The 18,645-nt window shown below is 46.2% G+C and overlaps 1 protein-coding gene and 1 long non-coding RNA gene across 2 annotated transcripts in view; one reads left to right on the forward strand and one right to left on the reverse strand.

Moving 5' to 3' along the window:
- The window catches only part of FAT3 (FAT atypical cadherin 3), a 462,771-nt gene that overhangs the window by 275,207 nt on the left and 168,919 nt on the right, over positions 1 to 18,645 (forward strand). The window lies entirely within an intron of this gene.
- Positions 8,577 to 10,007, reverse strand: LOC310675888. Its single transcript, XR_014510284.1, has 3 exons — positions 9,857 to 10,007; positions 9,173 to 9,339; positions 8,577 to 8,658 (listed from the first exon to the last, which is right to left on the reverse strand). It is a non-coding gene; the product is annotated as an uncharacterized lncRNA (long non-coding RNA).

The raw sequence follows: 18,645 nt of genomic DNA on the forward strand, positions 1-18,645 counted from the left end.
TGAGTAGTAGAAAATGTGCAGAAGATAGAGAAATAATATGGTGTATTTATTTTTTATTTTTAGGTTTGATGTTACTGTACGAAAATGTTATTTTTTAAAAAATGTTATGTAATAGTGCCACTGTATTCTGCTCTGGTCAGACCTCACCTGGAGTACTGTGTCCAGTTCTGGGCACCACAGCTCAAGAAGGACACTGACAAACTGGAACGTATACAGAGGAGGGCAACCAAAATGGTCAAAGGCCTGGAAACGATGCCTTATGAGGAACGGCTAAGGGAGCTGGGCATGTTTAGCCTGGAGAAGAGGAGGTTAAGGGGTGATCTGATAGCCATGTTCAAATATATAAAAGGATGTCACATAGAGGAGGGAGAAAGGTTGTTTTCTGCTGCTCCAGAGAAGCGGACTCGGAGCAATGGATCCAAACTACAAGAAAGAAGATTCCACCTAAACATTAGGAAGAACTTCCTGACAGTAAGAGCTGTTTGACAGTGGAATTTGCTGCCAAGGAGTGTGGTGGAGTCTCCTTCTTTGGAGGTCTTTAAGCAGAGGCTTGACAACCATATGTCAGGAGTACTCTGATGGTGTTTCCTGCTTGGCAGGGGGTTGGACTCGATGGCCCTTGTGGTCTCTTCCAACTCTATGATTCTATGATTCTATTAGTATTTTTTATTTTTTTTAGGCGGTAGCAAGGGACGCAGGTGGCGCTGTGGATTAAACCACAGAGCCTAGGACTTGCTGACCAGAAGGTTGGTGGTTCAAATCTCCGCGACGGGGTGAGCTCCCGTTACTCGGTCCCAGCTCCTGCCCACCTAGCAGTTCAAAAGCACATCAAAGTAGATAAATCGGTACCACTCTGGCAGAAAGGTAAATGGTGTTTCCGTGTGCTGCTCTGGTTCTCCAGAAGAGGCTTAGTCATGCTAGCCACATGACCCAGAAGCTGTACGCCGGCTCCCTTGGCCAGTAAAGCGAGATGAGCGCCGCAACCCCAGAGTCGTCTGTGACTGGACCTAACGGTCAGGGGTCCCTTTACCTTTACCGTTAAGGTGGGCGAAAGAAGAAACAAACCAGAAGCGGAAGTTGGGGGAAGCCTAGGAGGGGAGGGAGGAAGGAATGTATAGTAAATGTTATGGATATGAGATGTATGTAATGAATGAAAAAGAAAATTGAATATATATATTTTTTTAAAAAAAGATTCATCGTAACTGACAATTCCTTGTGAGTTTCATTGCAGAGTTGTTGTCCCTCACGTAGAGTTTTCTGAACTGGAGATATGCAAACTTTTCCCTCCCTCCCTCCTTGCCCCCGTCACCACACTATATGTTCAGTTATTGAACCGCAACTAATCACATTATTCCTCCCTGCCCCCCCTGAAAAAAACCCTCATAAAAATCCGTGCCAGCAATTTACTTCTGACTTGCCAGCTCCTCACAGCTTGCTGTTAATGTGTTACAATATATGAGCGTCGTGTGCCAGGAGCTATTATTTGGAGCTGGCGTGAGTGTGGTGACAGGCAGGATAAGAGGCATGCTCAACCTGCAAGGTGACGGAGGGAAGAATTTCCCAGCTACCAAGGCGTCGTTGAACTTGTGGGAAGCGTAGGCGTAGCCCCTGTTTCTGAAAGCTCCAGCATATGTTTGTTAGAAATAGTGAAGGGTTTTTTTTTGCAGGGTGAGTAGGTGCAGGGGTGCTTTCAAAACAATGGCTCCCTGAGATTACAAAAAACCACAAACCTGTCCCCAATATTTGTGCATGTTCTTGTATCTTAGTTCTCCCTCCCCATTGTTATTCCTGTTTCGTATAATTGTAGCGTTGCTCGTGGTTGAATAAGCGCCAGGCATATTATTCTGCTACCTTTTCATCTTCTGAGATTCTGGCAGGTATTTCCCAGACAAGGCCTAGTCTCAGGCACTAGGATCTTGGGCTTTCGTTTGAATAAGAGCCGAAATTTCTCGGGGACCCGAATTCTGCACCCATGTAAGACGTGCATCCACTTTCTAGGAAGATGTAATGTAGAAAATGACCCTTCCCATTCTAATTCTTTAACATTGTTTTCTAACAACGAATATAGGTTGCAAAGCTAACACTGAGGGAAATGATTTGTACAGTGGACGCTCGGGTTGTGAACGTGATCCATGCAGGAAGCACGTTCGCAACCTGCAGCGTTCGCAACCTGCAGCGCCACGTCTGCGCACACGCGGGTCGCGATTCAGTGCTTCTGCACATAGCACGATTTAGCGCTTCTGCACACGTGCAAGTGCCAAAACCTGGAAGTAACTCGTTCCTGTACTTCCGGGTTCAGTGCAGTGCGCAATACGAAACGTCTGTAACCTGAGGTATGACTGTACACTGGTACCTCAGGTAAGTACTTAATTCGTTCCAGAGGTCCGTTCTTAACCTGAAACTGTTCTTAACCTGAACCACCACTTTAGCTAATGGGGCCTCCTGCTGCCGCCGCGCCACTAGAGCACAATTTCTGTTCTCATCCTGAAGCAAAGTTCTTAACCCGAGGTACTATTTCTGGATTAACAGAGTCTGTAACCTGAAGCGTATGTAACCTGAGGTACCACTGTACTTAACTGGTGTGTGATCAAAATTGTTATGGGAATAGCTTTTGATAGTTGACTGTGGCTTCCTCTCATACTTTGTAGTTTTGCTAAGTTTACCTAGTTCATATTTAGGGAGAAGGGTGAATGTGCCTCTTGGCTTGTTATGGCGTCCCTAGAGGTTGTACGAGGCACATGGCTGTCCTTGAAAGTGCCCCATCCAATAAAGTGACATCATTGTTCTTTGATTTTCCCTCCCTTGGAGACTATTTCACTGGGCACAATTTGTGAAGGCACAGAAAATGCATGGTGGCATACTGTTACATACTGGATAGCATTGGCGCTGAACTGAATTTTCATAGCTTCATATTTTCAGTGCGGAAAGGGGAAGATTTGGTGCTCCTGAAACATTCTCCAAAAAGCCAGAAACTTGTCCTACACCAGGCAAAGGCAAACTCAACTCTCCAGATGTTCTGGGACTACAACTCCCATCATCCCTAGCTAACAGGACCAGTGGTCAGGGATAATGGGAGTTGTAGTCCCAAAACATCTGGAGGGCTGAGTTTGCCTATGCCTGTCTTACACCATCGTTGTTGTTTTTTCTGTTCACTGCCAATCTTGGCACTTCCTTTAACACATTTCTCCCCCGTAAAAAGAATTATTTCCCCCCTCACTATATGATCCAACCAATCAGGTTTCAATATTTTGACTTTACAGTGCTGTGTAGCCGGTCAGATTTGACTATGCTACAATATAATGAAGCCAAGCCAGAGTGAGGGCTCTGTTTCACGAGACCCTCAAATGACTGCCAAAACTGGGAGGGTGCATTGTGAAGGTGGGCAAAATCATTTCACAGCACGCAAACCCCTTGTTTCAGAACTCACCCCTGTATTTGCACAGGGGAGATGGATAGAGGGATACGAGACTACTCTTTTCAGCCGCTGCTACATATATTTTGTAACATTTAATTTTATTGAAAGGAATGTTATAAAATATAAATAGCAGGTGGGGGGGGGAGAATCTGGGATTTAAAGATACTGATAGCTGAGATTGCAACCTGGTTTAGACCCCAAGATGCCTCTCCTTTCATAAAAGAATCAGCAGCACTTAAAAAACCTGACTGCATAAGCAGTGAAACCTTTTTTTGCCAAATGAAACCAGGTTCTGTGCTTGCTTGCTTTATTCTTCCTAAACTGGAAGAGAAGGTGGATGAATAATAGGACCCAAGTGTGTTCTGGTCTATACAGTTTTGTGGACTCGCTAAGTAATTTGTCATGTTTCATTTCATCTCTCTGAAAGTTTAATGCCTTTAGCGTGCCAGAGTGCTGCTGCCATTCCCACCGGCTCTCCTAGCACATGCAGCCCTGGGTTGGGCTGGGAATGTCGGGAAGTTTAAGCCGTGCTACGCTTTGTGATAAAGGGATTTGCGCACCCTCCGCGATTCCATGTGCGTGGAATTTCACTTCGCCTTCGCTATGTGGCTCCTTTCAAATAAAGGAGGCTTCATTGGTCCCATGCAGAAAAATGTTGAAGCAGCAATCCCTACCCAGCAGTCCCTTGATGGCACAGAAGCTCTGAAACCCAGGTGAAGCTCATTCCCCAAACAATGTCTTTGTCGATAAGTGTGCTCTACTGGAGGCGTTGGAACACAGAGAGACCTCTGGATCCGTACAAATGCATGCCAAAAACACGAGCTATAAAGTCAGCCCAGAGTGTGCATTTTCCCTCGTGCAGAATTTATATTTTGGTGCATGGTATGACGAGGTCTACTTTTCGCCTTGTCGCTGAGCTCATCCTCACTACTAGTTTGATTTACTGATGGCGGCTTCTTCCCAACGCCAGACTAAATTAGGTCACATTGAAATCGATGGAACAAGTTAGCCGTGACATAACTTAAATCCCACTCATTAAATAGGAGCATAACCAAATTTAGAGAGAGCAATCTCCTAAATATAAGAAGCTGGTGTAAATCACCTATGCTAAACTCTATTCAATGTAGACTACTTCCAGTTGAGCTGGCCTAAACCTACAGAGACATAAAAAGTCTTCAAAATAAGAGTTTGATTTGTGCCACCCGTTTTGCCAGTGCTGGGTTGCCGGGTTGTGTGATTGAGCCGAACTGAGTTGTGTTCCAATATTATTGCCCCTGCTACTCTCCCAGGACACCCATTTTTTTTCTACTGGTCTTGACTCAGGTGGGTGAGCCCCAGTTGTGCTAGTTATGCTGGCATATTGCTGCTTGAGCCAAGAATTGGCCAGCTGAGCTGCAGATCTGATGGATCCTAACTTGCTTGTCCCAGCAGATTTTGGGTTTGTATTGCTTCAAATTTGACCCAGATTATTCTTTCTTGGAGAGTCCTGGCTCATTGTTTCCCACATGTGATGAGAGTGGCTATATTGCATGCACCAATCTGGGTCAAGGCACCAATCTGCTTCATTTTGACTGTGAGGTGACCCACTGCCTCAAGGCAAGATGCTGTAGCTCAGGGATATTATTATTATTATTATTATTATTATTTTATTATGTTATACCCCGTCCATCTGACTGTGTTGCCCCAGCTACTCTGGGTTGCTTCCAGCACATATAAAAACATAACAAAACATTAAACCCTAAAAGGCTTCCCTAAACAGGGCTGCCTTCAGATGTCTTTTAAAAGTAGGATAGTTGCTCATTTCCTTGACATCTGAAGGGAGGGCATTCCACAGGGCGGGCATCACTAATGAGAAGGCCCTCTGTCTGGTTCCCTGTAGCTTTGCTTCTCGTAGTGAGGGAACCACCAGAAGGCCCTCGGCGCTGGACCTCAGTGTCCGGGCTGAATGATGGGGGTGGAGATGCTGCTTCAGGTCTACTAGGCCGAGGCCGTTTAGGATTTTAAAGGTCAGCACCTATATGTTTTGGCCAGCATCCAGTGTTCAAAACTCCCATTGTTTCTGAGCTCTGTGCCTAAGACTGCAGAGTAGAAGGAAAGGAGGACCTTTTTCTGCCTCCCCACTTCAAGCAACACACTGAAGACTGGAGAAGAGACCCTTTTAAGAATATTAGAGGGGTGGGTGGGGGAAGGACTAGACCAGGGGTCAGCAAACTTTTCCAGCAGGGAGCTGGTCCACTGTCCCTCAGACCTTGGGGGGGCAGACTATATTTTTTGGGGGGGAAATTCCTATGCCCCACAAATAACCCGGAGATGCATTTTAAATAAAAGGGCACATTCTACTCATGTAAAAACATCAGGCAGGCCCCACAAATAACCCGGAGATGCCTTTTAAATAAAAGGGCACATTCTACTCATGTAAAAACACACTGATTCCCGGACCGTCTGTGGGCCAGATATAGAAGGTGATTGGGCCGGATCCAGCGCCCGGGCCTTAGGTTGCCCACCCATGGAATAGACCATGTGAAAAATTCGTTCATTTTCAGCTTTATGATGTTGTTGTATAAAAAAAGCACAGCCTAGAAATTCCATTGTTGCGCCCATAACCTAGGCTTAAGGTGCCATTTAGCTCCTAGTTTTCCTCTTTCAGTTTCTAACACAGCCTGCATCTCTTACAATCCCTGAGCTTTGGCCGGATGGAGCTGATGGAAGCTATAGCCCCAGGACCTGGAGGACAGCAAACTGGGGGAGGCTTCCTAGAAATACAGTTTCCAGATGTCCTTGTTGGAAGCCAAACTAAGCAAGGCTGGAAGGGGCTTCAGTTTGCGGTCTAGACATTCCTTTGATATCAGGCAGACCAAGTCCTAGTTCTTAAAAAGAAAAGGAAACCTGCACTTTCATAAAACCGGGATGGGGAACCCATGGATCTCCTTGTGTTGCTAGGCTACCAACTTCTGTCATCCCTAGCAGGCATGACCAATGGGCAGGGATGATGGGAGTTGTGGTCTACCAACGTTTGGACAACCACCCAACCCTGCTGCAAAACATCCACTGTTGCTTCTCCAGACCAGTGCAATGGTGCAAATGATGGATCCACCCCTCTAATTTAAGATAAAAAGGGACGCGGGTGGCACTGTGGGTTAAACCACAGAGCCTAGGATTTGCCGATCAGAAGGTCGGCAGCTCGAATCCCCGCGACGGGGTGAGCTCCCGTTGCTCGGTCCCTGATCCTGCCAACCTAGCAGTTTGAAAGCACGTCAAAGTGCAAGTAGATAAATAGGCACCGCTCTGGTGGGAAGGTAAACGGTGTTTCCATGCACTGCTCTGGTTCGCCAGAAGCGGCTTAGTCATACTGGCCACATGACCCGGAAGCTGTAAGCGCGCTCCCTTGGCCAATAAAGCGAGATGAGTGCCACAACCCCAGAGTCGGTCACGACTGGACCTAATGGTCAGGGGTCCTTTTACCTTTAATTTAAGATAGCACACACTTGTTACAGATACGGACGTCCCCGAGTGCCAAATCGGGCCGATGCTCGCGGATCGTCTCCATTGCACCCCGACTCTCGAGCGCTGCCAGTGGAGGTCTCGCTGAACGGGCCGTGATGTTTAATGAGTCAGACACAATGCTGGAAATAAAAGTGTGAGCCCGAGCGATGGAGGGGGTGATGTCATCCCTAGCAACAGATGGCCAAGTGCCTCTCAACCCCCCCCCCACCCCACACTTGCCTAGCATTGCTCAAGTGTCAGTGTTTGCAAATCTATATGCGACAATAAGGGGACCGCTGGGTTGACCGCTACTTTTATCTGCGCCCTTTTGTGCTGGCTCAGCAATTTCTCCATGGAAACGCCGTTTGCTGAATTGCTTGTTTGCTTTCATCGCCCCGTTCTTCTCTCTTGGCTCAGCTCAACTCTTTGGTCCCAGCATAACGTATAAAAGTGGTCACAAGCAAATATCGCCCTCTTTTTGAGGTCTGGCACGCACAAAGCACCTTTTAGAAAGAGAGAGAATTCTTTTTCATTCATTCACTTACTTTATTTTATTACAAAAGGGGAGCTGAGTGTTGACCGGGCTTCCCGCTCCTCTGCGTCAAAGCCAGTTGAAATGGACGTTGCTTTGCATAGAGACTTTGGAAAGCGCAGCCGAGCTGTGTCAGGTCACCCTCTCATTCTTGTTGCAAAACATCAGCTGCTTTGAAATGTCTTGGCTAATTCCCTCAAATAAAGGTGGAAAGAGAACCCGGTTTAGGGGGGTGGGGGTGGCGGGCGTACAAAAGCTCATCAGGCCAAATACTCTGCTAGTTGAAAGAAAGCAGATGTGAACGGGTGTATCAGTCTGCATACGTTCCTCATAGTACATGTTAGGCCTCAAATTGTGTGGCACCGTGGAACAATATTTGCATTTCTGGAAGCAAGAAAGGTACAGTATTTTTTGCTCTATAAGACTCACTTTTTCCCTCCTAAAAAGTTAGGGGAAATTTGTGTGTGTGTTATGGAGTGAATGCAGGCTGTGCAGCTATCTCAGAAGCCAGAACAGCAAGAGGGATTGCTGCTTTCACTGCGCAGTGATCCCTCTTGCTGTTCTGGCTTCTGAGATTCAGAATATTTTTTTTCTTGTTTTCCTCCTCCAAAAACTAGGTGCGTCTTGTGGTCTGGTGCGTCTTATAGAGCGAAAAATACGGTATATACAGTTTGTCCACAGTTTGTCTGATTTTTAAGTACTTAACCCAAGGTACCACGTTATTTCAATATGAGTAGGTAAATGAGTGTGTGTGTGTGTGTGTGTGTGTGTGTGTGTGTGTGTATGTATGCATGCATGCATGCATGCCTTGGTATTAGTGAGAGTTCTATTCTCAATTCCAGCCTCCTTGCTTCTTTTGAAATGTTTACATATTGCTTGCGTTTTCAGTAACTTGTATTTTTCCAATGTGCTCATTATTATTACAGTGGTACCTCGGGTTAAGTACTTAATTCGTTCCGGAGGTCCGTTCTTAACCTGAAACTGTTCTTAACCACTTTAGCTAATGGGGCCTCCCGCTGCTGCCGTGCCACCGGAGCACGATTTCTGTTCTCATCCTGAAGCAAAGTTCTTAACCCAAGGTACTATTTCTGGGTTAGTGGAGTCTGTAACCTGAAGCGTATGTAACCCGAGGTACCACTGTATTTAATTAAAATCCAGACATCGCCTCTTCGGTGTGCCAGTCAATCAGCCATACCTTCCTTCAGGATATCCATTTCCATTGTTTTTCCTGCAAGACATAGGAACACAGGGAGCTGCCTTGTACTGTATTAGACCATTGGCCCATCTAGCTCCATTATGCCAATTCTGACTGGCAGCGGCTCTGCAGGGTTTCAGTAAAAGGGTGTCTCCTAACGCTACCTGGAGTTGCTGAGCATTGAACATGGGACCTTCTGTATGCTAATCTTATCTTCCCCCTGAACTGTATTCATTCCCCTGGCTGCTTTCCCCACCCTGATTGGGAGTGGGGGGGGGGGGGAGCACAGCTGTTACTTTAAAGAAGCCGATTTAATGCGCTAAATATCAGATCAGTTTTGCACTTAGCTAAGCCAAAGGGGGCATAGCTGAATGAGGCCACTCTTCTCTTAATTAGGCTTAACTGGTATAAGATTCTAGCCGCCAGTAACCCGGTGAGCAACATAGCAAGCAGAATAAAACGTGGTTAGATTTTGGTCGCCCTTGTTTTCCTTTAACAGACCCCACTGCACACTCGTCTCAAGTAAACAAGAGGGAAAATATAGCACCTGGCCAAGCGTGGCTTGTCTTCCGTACCCGTTGGCTTAATGCAGGTGGGACATCATTCTTGCTTCGGTGCTTTCAAGAGAGAGGCCCCCAGGCAGGGCTCGCATTGCTATAATTTCATTCCTTGTTAAGGGATTGGAGCACGATAGCTGGAAACTACAAGGGGAGGCTGCAGAAAGAGAAAGTGGGATCAATTTGACCGCTATGCAAAAGCCATTCTTTACTAGGACAAGAAAGCACGCTGCCTAGATCTTTTCAGCTCCTTCCTGGGATTCAGGGCAGTCATTCTGTGCAGAAAGCGCCTCCGGGAGATAGAGACTGTGCTGCCTATTGACATGCAAATGAAACCCTTTTGAGTGTGCCACTTTCTTTGGGATTCTCTGCATATCTAATCCAGGTAGATGTTACTTAGCCTAGTTACCAACTGGGGGTGTATATTCTGCATCCTGGCTGTGCTGCCTAGGGGCCTTGAGGGCACTTAGATCAGTTCCCCCAAACTGCAGGTGTGCTGCCATCCTAACAAAAACAAGCCCAACAGCGGTTGTAGGGATGGCAAGTGCTGTTGCTGCTAGCTGGTCTAAGCCAAGCCAGTTTCGCTTATCTCTAGATCCACCTTGGTCCTTTAATGCAGCTGCTCATCCACACTACTCGTTTCCTGCTTTCTCCCAGGAAAACCCGCTCTTTACCTCTGAATTGGTGCGAAGTCAGTTGGGTCTTCCACACATTCCCTCTGATTTTAGAGCTAAGGCCCAGGCTTTCCCAGGAAAAGCAATGGGACAAACAGAAAACCGCTCGGACCCGTGCTTCTGACAGACAAACAAAGTGTGTATGAGCCCACATGAAACAAGCAGAAAGACACACTCTGGTTGTTGTGTACTGAGTTGAACAGGATCCAAAATGCAGCAGTCTGATTGGTCCACAGGGCCCACCCAATCCAGCTCCAGGTGGAAGGGAATCCGCAACCTGATTGGCCTACAGGAGAATCCCGGAATTAGCCAATCACGTGGGGCTAATTATGTAAATAATGTATATAAAGCAGACATTCTGGGGGAACTTCCATTCCTCCTCACCACTATGAGCTGAATAAAAAGCATGAAATCCACTCTTGACTCTGAGTATATTTCAGTGGTTTTCTTCCTTGTTGGGCTCAGGACAGCAATTGAAGTGGCGGCAGGGCAGGGGAGGGCAGTGATGGCAATGGAAGGCAATGGACAGTCGAAATTGAGTCTGGATGGTGGTTAGCACAGGCTGGGTGAGGCCACAAACAATGATACAGATAGGTGGAGTAAATCAGTGTGAGAAATTTGAAAATGAGAAGAGAAGAGCCTTCCAGATTGGACCAGTGGCCCATCTCTTCCAGCATCCTGCTCTCCCAAGTGGGCAACCAGATGCCTGTGGGAAACTGCAAGCGAGAGCTGAGCTCAAGAGCACTCTCAGCTCCTGCGGTTTCCCGTGACGGGCATTCGGAAGCAATACTGCCTCCAGCTGTGAAGGCAGAGCTCTTCTTCTTCTTCTTTGGCGATCACTCGTAGCCGAGTAAGATTGTCTTCCATAAACACGGTTTTAACAATGAGTTCCTAAGTGACTGTGGAGGCCAGTTCTGGATCCACACATCCTTCCACAGTGGGGACATTGGTTCCCGGGCAGGAGTTGATCATGTGTGGACTTGCCAAGTGTGCCTTCCTCTTAGCACATTTCTCCCTTGCGTCCCGAGTCCGAGTGTCTTCAAAGCCCATGACACCTTTGGTAAAGGCTGTTCTCCAACTGCAACACTAGCAGGCCAGGGTTTCCCAGTTGTCAGTGTTTATAGTACTTTTTTTAAAAAAAGATTTGCCTTGAGACAGTCTTGAAACCTCTTTTGTTGACCACCAGCATTACGCTTTTCCGTTTTTAAGTTCGGAATAGTGTAGTTGCGTTGGAAGACGATCATCGGGCATCTGCATAACATGACCAGTCCAACGAAACTGATGTTGAAGAATCATTGCTCTGACACTGGTAATCTGTGCTTCTTCCAGTACACTGGTATTAGTTCGCCTGAATTGCCATGTGGGACTAGACCCTCCCTATATCTGTATCATTCTGCTCTGTTTCTGGCTCTGGTTGTCTCTGAGCACTCAGGTCATTAAGGTCAACATGAAGGTCTGTTTAAGCCCCCTCTAGAGGAGGGACCCGGGTGGCGTTGTGGGTAAAAGCCTCAGCACCTAGGACTTGCCGATCGAAAGTTCGCGGTTCGAATCCCCGCGGCGGGGTGCGCTCCCAGCGCTCGGTCCCAGTGCCTGCCAACCTAGCAGTTCAAAAGCACCCCCGGGTGCAAGTAGATAGGGACCTCTTACTAGCGGGAAGGTAAACGGCGTTCCGTGTGCTGCGCTGGCTCGCCAGATGCAGCTTGTCACACTGGCCACGTGACCCGGAAGTGTCTCCGGACAGCGCTGGCCCCCAGCCTCTAGAGTGAGATGAGTGCACAACCCTAGAGTCAGTCAAGACTGGCCCGTACGGGTACCTTTACCTTTACCTTACTTATAGAGGAGTACCTGCCACTATACACCCCCCCCTCCTATTTCATTGATAATGGCCAATATCTGTTGATGAGCCCATGCTCCAACACTTTGCCCAGCCTTTCCAGAGCTGTTTAAGGGTCAGCCTATCCACTTACACAGCTGACAATCCTCTCCAGGGCAGGAGTAGGAAGCAAAACTGCTGATCTCTCCTTTCTGGTTATTGCATGGGTCATTAAAGGCAAGTTTCTTCAGCTGATGCCATAGAGCCTTGATAGCGCTGCTGCGTGTGGTGACTTTGGGGGTGTGAGATGTAATCTTGCCTCAGGTGGACTTTGCCATTTCCTCTTCTCAGCTCTTAAAGCTCTCCCACATAAAACGGATAGCTTCGGTCACATTTAACATGCCCATCTATCTCTATAAAAGTCGGTAACATCCACTCTCCCAGTGTCCTGTGGGGGGGACACTGAAGGATTTTATTCCTCCTACATCTCTAAGTGAAGTAGCCTGGTTTTCACTTCCCGAACTAATAATGGGGATCAGATAAAAATTGACCACTAAACCATGCTACGTCACAGCTGAATGGAGTATTTGTTTTGTTTTCACAATTACTCCTTGCGTCTCTTTTTCGGCTGGTATCATCCAAAACCTGTTTGACGGCCATATTGTTATATTGGAATCTTAGTTTTAGACCTGGTGATATATTGTGAATCATGGTGTGTGTGTGTGTGTTCGTTCTATGCAAAAATCACAATGCAGGAAAAACCATGAAGCCAGCGAACGCCTCTGCATAGCTCCATCCTTATTTCAGACATCGTGACATATCAGTATGATATCAGATTTTTCATTCTCTCCTGTTGCTAGATGTGTGATTGTTACACCACATGTCTGTGTTTACGTCCCATGCTTGGGAAGTGTGGGAAACAGAAGCCCGTCCTTTGTACTTTCTCTCTCTCTCTCTCTCTCTCTCTCTCTCTCTCTCTCTCTGAGAAGATGTGAGAGAGACACCATGATTGCTTTGTCCTGTATATTTTACTTAATAAACTCATCTGCCACACCTCACAACCACTCTGCTGTTTGAGTGTGCACATGTCTTTGGATATGCGTCGCTGCTGCGCACCCGGACTGAAGAGTTACAGAACGTCCTGGGCTGCGCTCAAGGGGGAAGATGCCCGAAGAGGTTTCTCAGTTTGGGGGCTGTGCATCGCGCACCCCCTCCCCGGGTTCCCGTCATATATCACCATGTTGGGCTGGTGATGTATTGCGATGTTGAAAACCAGGTATCACCCCATCCTAATCTCTTTGTGGTATTGTGGATATTTATCGTGCTTTCCTCTCTTTCTTTCTATTTTTACCAGTAGAGAGATGGTCTCCACTCCTGTTGGCAAAACAGAGGGGAGCCATTCCTGATTAATATCCCCCCCCCCCACATATACAGTGCTCCCAGTGCAACCCCCCACATGGTTGCAGAAGGTTTTAGGAGACTGCAGGGGGAATTGGTAAAAATTGTACCCCCTCCAAATGCTCCCGTGGGCATCGTTTGCTGTTGGGCAGCTTTCATGAGGGCTGCATGCCAGCAGAGGGCATGGCAGAAGCGAGCGTGGGAGTCACTGCTAATTTGGCTATCTAATCAGGGTTTGGATTTGCTCATTAGCAACCCAGTGGGTCAAGGAGTAGAGCATAATCAGTGACAAAAGGTCACAGGCTCGAGATCGCAACTGAAGCTAATCAATCGGCTCGTTAATGTGCAATTGCTTCGTTCGAAGTATATTATTATCTTCATATGGAAGGCGATGATATTCTGAACCAGGAGTCAGGCTGCAACATAAAGCCGTGCAGAGTAGCAACATAGTGCTTAGAAAATAATGTAAAGTAGGAGTTTCATGAGATTGTAATTGCATCAACAAAGCCATCAGTCGACGTAACCAAGGATTTGACCTCCTCCTAATCACCTCCATCCCATCTAGTTGTCCAACAGCTCCATAGCATATCCTAATTTCCCAGTTTCCTAGCATACTTGACATTTTGGAATAAAGTTCATAGTTACTCAGCTGTTGCTAGGAGGGTGGGAACAAGTAAAAAAGTGTTATTTAAAAGAAACCAGGTAAGGGAAAAGGAAATAACAGGCAAAGAGAGTAAAATGGGCTAGGACCAGGGTTCAAATCACAACTCAGCTGTGAAGCTCACTGGGTGATCTTGGGACTGTGCATGAGGTGGGAGAGGAAACATAGGATATAAGGTTGCTCTGCAGCTGCCGTATTAATCCAGTTTCAGAGGAAGCCTATGCAGTTGATAGATACCCTCCCGCACGCAAAAGGGCATTGATTAGATGCATCAGGACGTGAATAGCTGGCATAGAGGAACTATCTTCATAGCATCAGCCCTGTATCCATTTCTGGGTGCTGAAAACACATGCAGACAAACATCGATTCTGCCAATCTAACTAATACGTAGTTAGTTAGGGAGCTCATGCATGATGGCGTCCGTATACATAATACAAAACAGCAGCTGTCATTGCTGTCCATGCCGTGGAAGTTCTACCACAGAGTCCTAGTTGTCAGCATCTGAATTTGCAGCAGATCTTGACTGGGGGCCTGAGGAATGGCGTGTGTGGGTTCAGCTTTTGCATCGTTGCCTTGCTTTGTCCCCAAATGGGAACTGCCAGGAGGCCAGCAGAAGCATCAAAGAAGCTTCTAATTGCAACAAGTCAGAATGAATCCAGGTCTTTATAGGGCCTGATTCCTATAAAAGTGATTGGGTGGCTGGTCTGATCTTGTAGGAGGACTCTGCAGCTGGTGCAGACCACTTTTGCTCAAACACTTCCCAACTGGAGAGGTACCGGTCCTGAAAGTACCATAGAAAACCTAGTCTGGGCACAAATGAGATAAGGAACGTGTGGTGCTCCAGATGTTGGTTTACGACTCCCATCATCCCTGACTGTTGGCCATGCTGGCTGGGGCTGATGGGAGTTAGAGTCTGACAACACTGGAAGGGCCTCAAGTTCCCCATTCCTGGTATACACAGTGGACTAGTTTGAATGATCGTATCTCAGTTTATTAAGCTGAGATATACACAAGACTTTTGCTCATGTATGGAATCCCATCACTCCTCCTTTGCACAAACCACAATTATACCAGGAAGCCTCTAATAAACTACAGTTTCCCATTTTGTCCATACCAGGGAACTGTGCTCACTGACAGGATATCAAGTCAGCTTCAAACAATTGTTCTTTCAAAGAACCTGGCTTCCAGATTTAAGAACTATTTGTTTCCCAGTTCAGGTGAAATGGGAGACTTCCTCTATTAATCTCCTGCAATGGCAGGAGAAAAACAAGGGGCTGGGGCTGTAGACCAAAAGGTTCAGTATGATAATCCAATGCAGGACATGCAGATATGGATCTCTGGGTCAGAACACATGTCCACCCTAAATAAATAATAGGTTCCAAATCACATGTGATAAAACTGACAGCTTACGTAAGATACTCCCAACTCACTCCAGAGAATTGGAGCAACTGTCTCTAATGAATGGGGGCAAATGAGCAATCAGTTGTTCCCTTAAACAAACCCTCTTCAATCAGCCATTTCCCCTTCACTCCCTGGTAGCTAAAAGGTTTCAAACTGTCCTCATTTGCAGACAAATGAAAACAAAGATGGATATAAAACAAAATTGTGTCCCTTTTTGTCTGCCTCTTCAGACAAAATTCAGTGTCTCCTAAACAGCTAATTGTTAATATGGAGCCTCGGCGCAGATTTTAACAACTGTGTAGCTCTCTCAATTCCAATGAAAATTACGGTATTCTGGTCTGCTTGTAATTAGCATGTAATTAGTAATTCCAGCAGTAGCTATAAATACTTACCTAACTGCTGGCTAGCTTGGTACTCAGCACACATGATCATTATACAATTTCCTTCAATTTTTCCATGCATAAATGCCAGGGGAAACTGAGTAAAACTTGGGAAGCCCATGGGTATAATTTATGTTAATTGGTTTGGCCCCTTAGCAGAAAGCAAGCTCGTGCCATGTTAATGGGGGTGGCAGTGGCACTTGGAGAGGCTAGGGGGCAGGCAAACAAACCATCCACCAGTTGGGTACTCCGCACTTCAAGTGAATTGCAATCCCATTGTGTTGCTTGAGTCTAAATCTGCATTAATGTGGGAGAGGAAGCTCCGTTTCTAGCCTTTTCCTTTCCTAAAACACAAGCTCAGGTCACAGCGTGGCAACGTCTTGGCAATCTGCTCTATCAAATGCAGGGAGGGGGTTTGTATTCATTCCTCCTAACAGGGAACATCTGCAGTTGGTGCTTTAGAATCGAGATGCTCTCTTTGCCGCTTCTTAAAAATAGAGTATTTTATGAAAGAATTACAGCTGGCGAAACTGAAAGCACCCATCTTTTCCCATTTGCCAGTTGTACATAAAAGGACAACTTTTTTTAGTCATGCAAAGCTGCAGACCATCCAATTGCCAGAAAAATTTCTGGCATCTACCTGTTGGGAATATCAGGTTGTAATTGTGTGTGTATGTTCATGTTCGTGTTCTTGCACTGCTATGCGTCTTCCAGGTGCCATTTTCTTCTTCTTAATTCCATAATCACATCAGGCACCATGACAAATAGGATTAAATACTACAGAAAATGCCCTTTTCTGCAGCAGCTCCCATCTATTAAATGCTCTCTCCAGAGAGGCACAGCAGGTGCCAACTTCGTCATCCTTTCAGCACCAGACAAATAGGTTTGCATTTCCCTGGGCAATGTCTGGTAGTGGGACATTTCAGGTGTGACCCCAAACGAAGCACAGAACCATCGTCAGCATCAATAGCCTGAATAATCCTGGTGACTATGCAGTTGTTTGTTGTGTTAGAAAGCATATGCAATGTCAAAACATGATATGTCTTAGGAATGTTTGTTGACGCATATACATTAGTTTTCTGCTCATGCTGTAGCAGAGAAATTCATATTGGTGCCCCCAAACCATCTGCCCTTTTGAACGTCGGTGGTGCATTTCAAAAAGTTGGCCACCCAAAGGCTTTGAGATAGCAGTTTCAAACTTCATGTTTATAAAATCTGATGAGAGCTGAGGTTTATATCGTTTGAACAGTATTGCATTGAAATTACATCGTGCTGGGAAAGTCCTGCAAGCTTACGTCTGCCATGAACTTATAGGTGGTCTCGGACAAACTGCTGTTAGTCTCAGCCTCCCGTCAGTACTATGGGACTAACAGTGCTGATCTGTATTGCTAAGGTTTTGTCAGGAGCATGTGGAATGCTTTGAATACAGTGGTGATGACAGTGGCAAGATGATGAGGACAGTGATAATATGGTATTGACAATGCTGATGCTAAAATACTTCCCACACTGCCACAGATACTTTCCACACTGTTACCCTCCCATCTCAAACCCTTACAATCAATCATAATGATAATAATAATAATTGCAGATTAATTATGAGCAAGGAGATACTTCTCTTTCTACTCATTGTGGCAGCTACCTCCTGCTTCCAGTTTGACAAGAACAGGATCTAACACCTGCAGAAGGACCATACGCAGACCAAGACATCATCTCCTATCCAGAGATGCCACAAATATGCTGCCTGTGTGGTTGACCTAAACCAGGGGTCTGCAACCTGCGGCTCCGGAGCCGCATGTGGCTCTTTTACACCTTTGCCGTGGCTCCGGGGCGGATACTAGCAAGGGGAGGAGGTGCATTGTGCGCCCCGACACTCCCCACTGTGGCAGGCGCTGTACTGGCTGTGACGTCGCATGGGGGTGGTGCGTGCATTAGTCACACACCGTCCCGACGTCACCTTCCCACCCGCTGTCAGATCGCGGCTCCGGAGATATATTTATTTTAAATGTCGCAATGGTTTTGCGGCTCCCAGGTTTTTTTTTCCTTCGGAAATGGGTCCAAGTGGCTCTTTTTGTCTTAAAGGTTGCAGACCCCTGACCTAAACCAACCAACTTTGGGTCCTTGGATGTTGTAGGACTACAAGCCCCCTTCCCAGTTATCCGAGACCACTGGCTAGTGTGACTGATGGAGCTGGGCTTTGTGGTCTTACAACATCTTGGTATTTTGTGTTGGAGAAGGCTGCCCTAAATGGTGAGCCCCAGCTCTCTCTTCCATAGCCTAGTTCCACCAAGGCAGACCTACTCTCCATTTTTTCCTCAGCCACTGTTACATTTCTAGCTCATTATGAGCTTAGCATAAATAGGCCTTCTGCTAGATACAGTGCATCTGGGATATGCAATTATATAGTGATGTTTGATTTATACACTATCTTAATATATTCATTGAAAGGCACTTTGTTGCATTAGAAAAATAAAGGGTTGGTGTCGTTTCACTTTTAGTGTTCTTTGGGGAGGAACAAAATATATCTTTAGCCTTTGCTGGCAGCTCGGCTGTTACAGGGTGTGCGCTGCAAAATTTGTAAATAAGATAATTTATGTTCAATTCAAATCTCAAAAGGTACATAAAACATCGACTGGAACAGACCAAACCCAAATCAGCCCAGGCATGAGCTTGCCCACAGTCCAATCATAGTAACTAACCTCGGGCTATAACTTGGAATGCAGAAATTCCACAGTCTGTGGTCCTGTCTGCTCTATAAACTTTTATTGCTTTTTATGTCACGTTAACTGTCACGGTTTTCCCCTAAGAATCCTGGGAATTATAGTTTGGAGAGGATGCGGATAATTCTTCGTTAGAAATAGCAACTGTTCCCTCTCTCTGAACCACAATTCTCAGGAGGGGAAAAAGGGAATGACTGACACAGTTTAATTCTGTGATGTGATTGCGCCTTCTGTGACGTTGTAAGGTAATGCCCGCAACTTTGTCTTGTGATTTTTTTAAAACAACAACAACACAAGTCACCATTCAATCCTAGAAATGCTACAAACGTTTCTTGAGACAATTTGTTTTATGCAAATTATTACATCAAGGGTTCCCAAATTGTGGTCCGTGGACCACCGGTGGTCTGTGAGCTCAGGTG

This window comes from Podarcis tiliguerta (genome assembly GCF_965153285.1).
Source record: "Podarcis tiliguerta genome assembly, chromosome: 4".
In the NCBI taxonomy this organism is placed as follows: Eukaryota; Metazoa; Chordata; class Lepidosauria; order Squamata; family Lacertidae; genus Podarcis; species Podarcis tiliguerta.